This window comes from Lolium rigidum, chromosome 3 (assembly GCF_022539505.1).
Source record: "Lolium rigidum isolate FL_2022 chromosome 3, APGP_CSIRO_Lrig_0.1, whole genome shotgun sequence".
NCBI lineage: Eukaryota > Viridiplantae > Streptophyta > Magnoliopsida > Poales > Poaceae > Lolium > Lolium rigidum.
The window spans coordinates 383683480-383690971 of record NC_061510.1 but is presented as its reverse complement, the minus strand read 5'-3'; the positions used below and the strand labels follow the sequence as shown (position 1 = coordinate 383690971).

Sequence of the window (7492 nt, the reverse complement as noted above, 5' to 3'; positions counted from 1 at the left end):
GAATTTCGAAGAAAAAATAGCGCATGCATGGTACCACGTCGCAATGCAGCATCGCGGTTCATGAGCTTACTATGGTCTATGAAGGGTGTAACAGTGTTAACAACAACAAGAGCAGAGGTGCAAGAAATTGGACCGTGTGTTGTTTAGTTTAGGCTGTACCAGATGAAACGATGTGATGAAAAGTAGAAGGCGCGCGTGTGTGTATATATAGGCCACCTGAAATCAAGTGGGCATCCACCTGTACGTTCGAGAGGCGGGCCTGGAATAGGGCCTGCGTCGTGCACCCACCACGACTGGGCCGAATGGTTCCCGGCCACGTGATCCACGGGAATTCCGACCGTTGGATCGCCTCGGGTGCTCGGCCATCTTCTTTTTGCCAAAGCCACGCGCACTCGCTCCGCCGACCGTTACCACACCCCTTGATCCCGTCCAAGAAATTCCCCTTCAAAACCTCTCCAGTCTCAGCATCTCCGGTCTCCGCCCGAAACAGAAACGCCCGTACGCACGAAGCGAATCCATCGCCAGAAAATACCAAGACCGAGAAGGAAATCCATCCATCCAGCCCATGGCCAACACCGCCGCCCTCGTGGCCGTCCCGCCGCCGCAGCAGCGGCACCCGTTGAGCATGATCGCGGCGAGCGGCACGCACCGGCTGCTGCTCAAGCAGTGGCTCAAGGAGGAGGACCTCCTCGCCCACCGCGTCGCGCTGCGGGAGGCGCGCCTCGACGGCGCGTGTAAGGAGATCGCATTCATCTAATGCGCCTTCTTCGCCTTCGACGCCGCCTCCGTCCTCGTCCTCTTCCTCTCCTCCTCCCTCCCCTCCGACCCTCCGTCCATGTCCTGCCGCCGCTCCTAGATCCTGTGCCTCGTCTCGCTACTCGCCTCCCTGGCCATGCTCTGGGCGCTGCGGTACAAGGCGGGCACAGAAGCCATCCTGGAGCGGATGCTGCCGCGGGAGCAGGTGGACGCGGCCCTGCTCGGGCGGTGCGTCGCCGAGCTCAAGCGCAAGGGGCTCGACTTCGACCTGCTCGAGGTCGACACGCTGCGGAGGGCCAAGAGCCTCCGCGTCAAGGCCAAGGGCAGCGCCGCCGAAGCAGCAGACTATGATAATGTGATTTTTTACATTATGTTAATTGTTATGTACTCAACATATTATTGAGTTGAGATAATTAATTATTTAATCAAATTTGTTGTCAATAAATGTAAATGGTAAGTGACTCGTGTATAATTTAACCTACCTATTGGGTATCCAATGGGTAGAGGTACTCGCCGGGTATGGATATGGGTTACCCATAGGTACGGGGGTAGAAATTTGTACCGCCGACTTTAGGGATATGGGTATGGTATTTCTTTACCCTGCTCGTACCCTACCATTGCCATCCTTAGGGCATCTCCAACGGGGCGACGTATTTCGGACGCCCAAAAGTGGTCGCGAGCGTCCGTTTACGTCGCCCCGCGGACATATTTTGTCTGCACGTCCGTTTGCGTCTGGGGTGCTCCCACCGGGGCGACCCATTTTTAGATTTGCAACATATTTAAAAGCATAGAAAGTAGTACATTTGAAAGCATAAAAACTATACAAAGTAGTTCTACAAGCCTAGACTAGTTGATGCGTGACGGGCCGGTGCCATCGTTGGGTCGCTCCCTCGCCTGCTTCTCCGCCGCCTCCCGTGTGGCCGCTAGGGCTCGGTGCGCCGCTGCGTCCTCTAACAAGCACTGCCGCAGCCTCGCGTTGCTGGCGTCGTCCTTGAGCGTCTCGAAGGACTCGACTATAGCCCTCTGCTCCACCGCCCTCTCCTCCGGGGTAGGCGCATCAGGGTCATCGGAAGACCATGATATGTCGGATTCGGAGTCCTCTACGGCTGCGGCGGCCGCCAGCATGCGTTGTTCCATCTCGGCATCGAACGCCGTGTGGGCCGCCCGCTCCTCCTATGCTTCCTTCTCCGCTTCAGCCAAGACCTTGGCGTCCCTGACCAGGTCGAGGGGGTCGTCCGTGCTGTCGTCGTCGTCGAACTCCTCGTCGGAGCTCGAGGCCAGGGGAGGTGGAGGTGGAGGCGCGGCAGGTTGGCCGCGGCCGGCGCTGCTCATGGTGGCTCCGGTGGAGGCTGAGCGGCAGCGCCGCTACGGTGGAGGTTCTGCGGCGGCTAGAGTTTTGTGGGGAGGTGTAATATCCCAGGTAATGGGGTTACAAAATAGAGGAAACAGATGTGTGCATTGCATTCATGCATAGAAAATCTGGGGAATTTTCGCGCTTTAAAGTAAAACAGTCACAGTAACTGAAGTTTCACTTGACCTTGGTGGAATTGAAGTAGCTCAACAAGTCAAGCGCTATAAACCTCAATGTGACTTTGCTAAAACCTTGTTTTGGGCAGAAATGAATTGGTCTAAAGGGTTAGATCAAATGAAATTAAAACCAACACAAGGACATATGAATCAAGGATCAACTACTTGATCTTATTAAAGATCACAACATGGTATTTCTTGCCATAACATATGAACATCCATCTAAATGGAATTCAAGTAACAATAAATGAAGAAACCATTCTTCACTTATCTTTTCCATGTCCTAAGGTTAATCTATTATCCTACCATGAAACCTCATGGTATTCATTCCACTTCAACATTGGAATTATAACAAGAAGGTCCACCCCAGGAATAGATATTCTTCTCTATACCAAGTTAATACACATCACACCTAGAGAGAGGAGAGTTCTATATTAATTATTAGATAAGCAATGGCAAACCTTGGGTATAAATATCCATATGATCACAACATCATCTTCAAGAGGAACCTTAGAGTAGTATTCAAGTCCTTACCAAATAAGAGAGACCATTCATATCAATCTTAGCTTTACCTATTTAAGAATCAAGGACAATTCCTGAACTAAAGTATTAGGATCTAAACCATTTCACTTTGAAATGATGGGATAACCTAATATCAAATGGAACAAGACTATATCCATGAATTGGTGAAGTAAAGTGGAGACTAACTCAACTAAGTCATCTAGGTAAAGACTTAAACTTTCATACATACCGAGATATGGTGAATACACCATAAACCCTAGAATAAACCATTCCATTAGAAATAATTTAGGAAGCCAAACCTTGATCATTATAAATTGAGTGATGATCATAAACCCTAAGAACTTGAGGTAAAGATATCAAGAACAAGTGGATCATGTCTAACCATGATCATGCTCTTGAAGTATGTGAGGATAAGTTAAACCCTACTAGAATAAGTAGATTTCATTCCCACATGAAATTATAGGAAGATAACTAGTAAGCAACCCTAGGTTTATATCTTATCTTTTATTTGTGAACCATTTGGTGATCATAAGTAGAATCCTACCATACCTATATTTCATAAAACAAAGAACCTAAGAAAACCTTCGAGTAAAACTCTATACTTTTTATGATGAGAAACTATCTGAAAGGACACAGATGTCGCCTAGAGGGGGGGTGAATAGGCGATTTAAAACTTTTACGAGATGGGCTTAACAAATGCGGAATAAAACTAGCGTTTACTTTGTCAAGCCCAAAGCCTATATACTATTGTTCACCTATGTGCACCAACAATTTATTCTAAGCAATGGTTCACCTATGTGCACCAACAACTTATGCTAAGCAATACAAGCAAGTATGTGATAGCAAGATATATATAACTTCAAGCACGATGGCTATCACAAGGTAAAGTGCATAAGTAAAGAGCTCGGGTATAGAGATAACCGAGGCACGCGGGAGACGATGATTTATCCCGGAGTTCACACTCTTGCGAGTGCTAATCTTCGGTGGAGAGGTGCGGTTGCTTAGTGCTCCCGAACGCCACAAGAGGCTCACCTTGAGGTGTGGTTGCTCGATGCACACCAACGCCACAAAGGCCTCACCCCAAGATGCGGTACTCACACCACACACCGAACGCCACGAAGGCGCCTCACCTAAATCTCCGGTGACCCTCGCCACAAAGGCCTAGGTCACGGTTCCACTAAGGGATTTCCTTCGAGGCGGAAACCGGGCCTTACACAAAGATTGGGGCACACATCCACAACTTAATTGGAGGCTCCCAACAAATCGCCACAAAGGCGTAGAATCCGTCTAGGGTTCCAAGAACCCAAGAGTAACAACCTTCTTGCTTTCACCACCACGAATCTCCGTGGAGAACTCAAACCGATGCACCAAATGCAATGGCAAGAACACCACAAAGATGCTCAAGTCATTCTCTCTCAAATTCCAACAAAGCTACAAAAGCTATTGGGGGGATAAGAGAGGAAGAACAAAGAGGAGAACACAAAATTCTCCAAGATCTAGATCCCAAAGGTTCACTCACAAAGAGATGATTTGGTTTGGTCAAAGTGTGGATCTAGATCTCCTCTCTTTTCCCTCAAAATGGGGCAAGAATCATGGAGGGATAGAGAGATAGGGCAAGCTTCTCAAGAACAACAATGGAGGAGAGAGAGAGAGAGAGAGTGGAAGAAGCAACAGCCCAAGGAGGAAGAAGGGGGTATTTATACCCCCCCCAAGAAAATCGAGCCGTTGCAGACTTTCGAGGGCCGGATAATCCGGCCTAAGTTGGGGCCGGATAATCCGCCCCGAATAATCCGGCCTCGGGGACAAAACCTGGTCAAAATCCGGCCAAAAATCCGGCCCTTATACTCGAGCAGCAATTCCCAGGTCCTTAGCCGATTTCGGGGGCCCGGATATTTCCGAAATATCCGGCCCGGATAATCCGGCCCGGATATTTCCAAAATATCCGGCCCAAGAAAACCGCGTAAACACCAAAACTAAAACGGGCATAACTTTAGCATCCGGACTCCGATTTTGATGATCTTGGGCTTGTTTTGAAGCTAGGAACAAGCTCTACAAGATCATGCAGGAAACCATCATAGTCCAACAAGGGAGGATAGAAACAAATGATGAAAGGTTTGACCTATCTAAAAAGGACATACCGGTAAAACCTCCAATCTCGAAAATGCAACAAGTTGCCCGTGCAAAAACCATTCTTGATGAACTAGAGCTTGTCATGAGAATAAGCACAAGCTCTAAATCATCACATGGATAAGATCCAAATGACAACCAAGAAAGATGATGCAAGGATGCAAAGGTTTGAGCTCTCTCCGAACGATACGATCGAGTTACTCACTCGAGAGCCCTCTTGATAGTACGGCAACTAAACTAAAAACCGGTCTCCAACTACACTATGAGACCGGTGAGAAAGAAACCCTATCAAGAGCAAACCTTATACTTGCGCATTCCACTTGAGCTTGATGACGACGATCTTGACCTCAACAAGATGGAACGCCTTTCTTGCTTGTGCTTGCTTGACGAAGTCTTGTAGATTGCTCCCCATAAACCACCATGGGAGAGCTTCTTGTTTGGCGCATCTTCGCATAACCATGACCACCATGTGGATTTCTCCCCCATAATCCACCATGGGAGAGCTTCTTCTTCGGCGCATCTTCACATATCCATGATCACCATATGGATGGCAAGACTCAAGCAAAGGATCTCTTCGAGATGGCTCATCTTGAACTTGCACATCATTTCTCCATGGCAAGCTTCAAGCTTATGAACTCTTCGAGTTGGCTCATCTTGAACTTGCACTTCATTTCTTCATTCTTCATCATGTTGATGTCTTGAAGTAACTTGAGGGCTCACTTCATCTTCATCTTCAAGACATACTTGACACTTGATATCCTTCATCAATTTCTTCTTATTGCAACCTTGAAGACAACATATGGTTCAAGAATTGCCTATGGACAACTCCTACAAATATAACTCAATGCAAACATTAGTCCATAGGGATTGTCATTAATTACCAAAACCACACATGGGGGCTCCATGCACTTTCAATCTCCCCCATTTTGGTAATTGATGACAATCTCTTTGAGAGGGTTTATATAAGGAATTTAAGTAACAAATAAGTTGAATATATATAGCAAACTCCCCCATAATATATGCATGTGTGAATGATCTTGACTTTCATTGCATATATTGGCATTCAAAGCCTAGTGGAGTTTCCTCTAAATATTCAACTATGCAAAGCAACAAGATGCAATGCAATAAAGGCACATGCTTAAGCACAAAGCAAAGACATAACCAAATTCCCTTAAACCCTCCAAACTTCTCCCCCATTGGCAGCAATTGCCGAAATGGGTGAAAAATTTAGAAGGCCAATATAGTGAGAGTTCCTCCATAGCGTGTGCATTTCTCATAATTTGAGTGGAATCAAATGCACATATCCAATGACGAATATTCGGAAGGAATCACACTATAGATAGGATCAAAGATTGCAAAAAGATAACAAAGTCAAGAAGCTACAACAAATGAAGCAAGCAACCAAATGAACCACAAAGAGGATACCAAAAGAAAGATAGATATTATGATAAGATCAAGAAGATTGCTCTAAATAATATGAGGAAGCTCCCCAATGTTTGTGCACAAAACTAGACAATTTGCATTGGAGTATAAAGTGCACAAACATGGAATCATCACTCCCATAATATCATTCAAAAACAAAAGATACCAAGTGAATCAAACTCTAATGATCACCACAAGATAGTGCTCTAAATCAAATGAGGAAGCTCCCCAAGGTACATGCATAAATTAAAATGTTGTATTTGAATACAATATGCATAACATGGAATCCTCACTCCCTCATTTAAAACACAAACATTTGTAATAGATCATAGATAGAAAAGTAAGCTAAACACTTGCAACAAACAAATAGTTGAGCAACAAGAAGAGGCACCATAATAAAAAGGCTCAACCAAGAGGATATGTGAAAGGCATGATAAAGCATATTATAAGACTATTACAAGGATGAGCAAAAAGCATCATCATAGTCTTCAATGAATTATATTGCTTAGCATGACCAATCAACATGCAATAAATAAATAAGATATCAAAAGGAGATGTATCATTTCTTATGTGTATAAGTTTCTCTAAGTGGGCAATATCACAAAGATATTTATTCACAAAGAAACATGCACACACAAAATAGATACGCAAGAAAAATAGTATGATATCCAAGACGAAGTCATGCAATATACCAATAAGAATTTTTGCTTAATAGCATGGCCAAAGGCTCAATTTTATCTTATTGTACATTCATGAACTTCAAACCACAAACAACTAAAATACATCACAAATATCAACAAGGGATAGAAGATAGTTGGGGTGCATTTGAGAAAGGCAACAAGTATCACAAATGGGGATACCAAAGGAAGTAACTAAATTTGCACTTTCATCTATATTGCACATGTGAGAGCCTTGAGGAATTGATATGCACAAAATTGCTAGATAGGAATAGTTGGGATGGATGAATCATGAGCATGATTTAAAATACTTCCCAACAAATGCACTCATCTCAAATTACTCACATTCACAATAAAGAGGTTTCATAAAGACTTTTGCAACAAGCACAACATTTGCAAATCAATAGATTCATGCCAAGATGCAACCATAAGGTTGGATACAAGAAAAGTATGCATGAGAA

The 7492-nt window shown here is 44.8% G+C and overlaps 1 pseudogene; it reads left to right on the top strand.

Annotated features, from left to right (window-relative positions):
- The first annotated feature begins 565 nt into the window (after positions 1-565).
- LOC124697547 lies at positions 566-1159 on the top strand (annotated as a pseudogene).
- The last annotated feature ends 6333 nt before the right edge of the window (positions 1160-7492 follow it).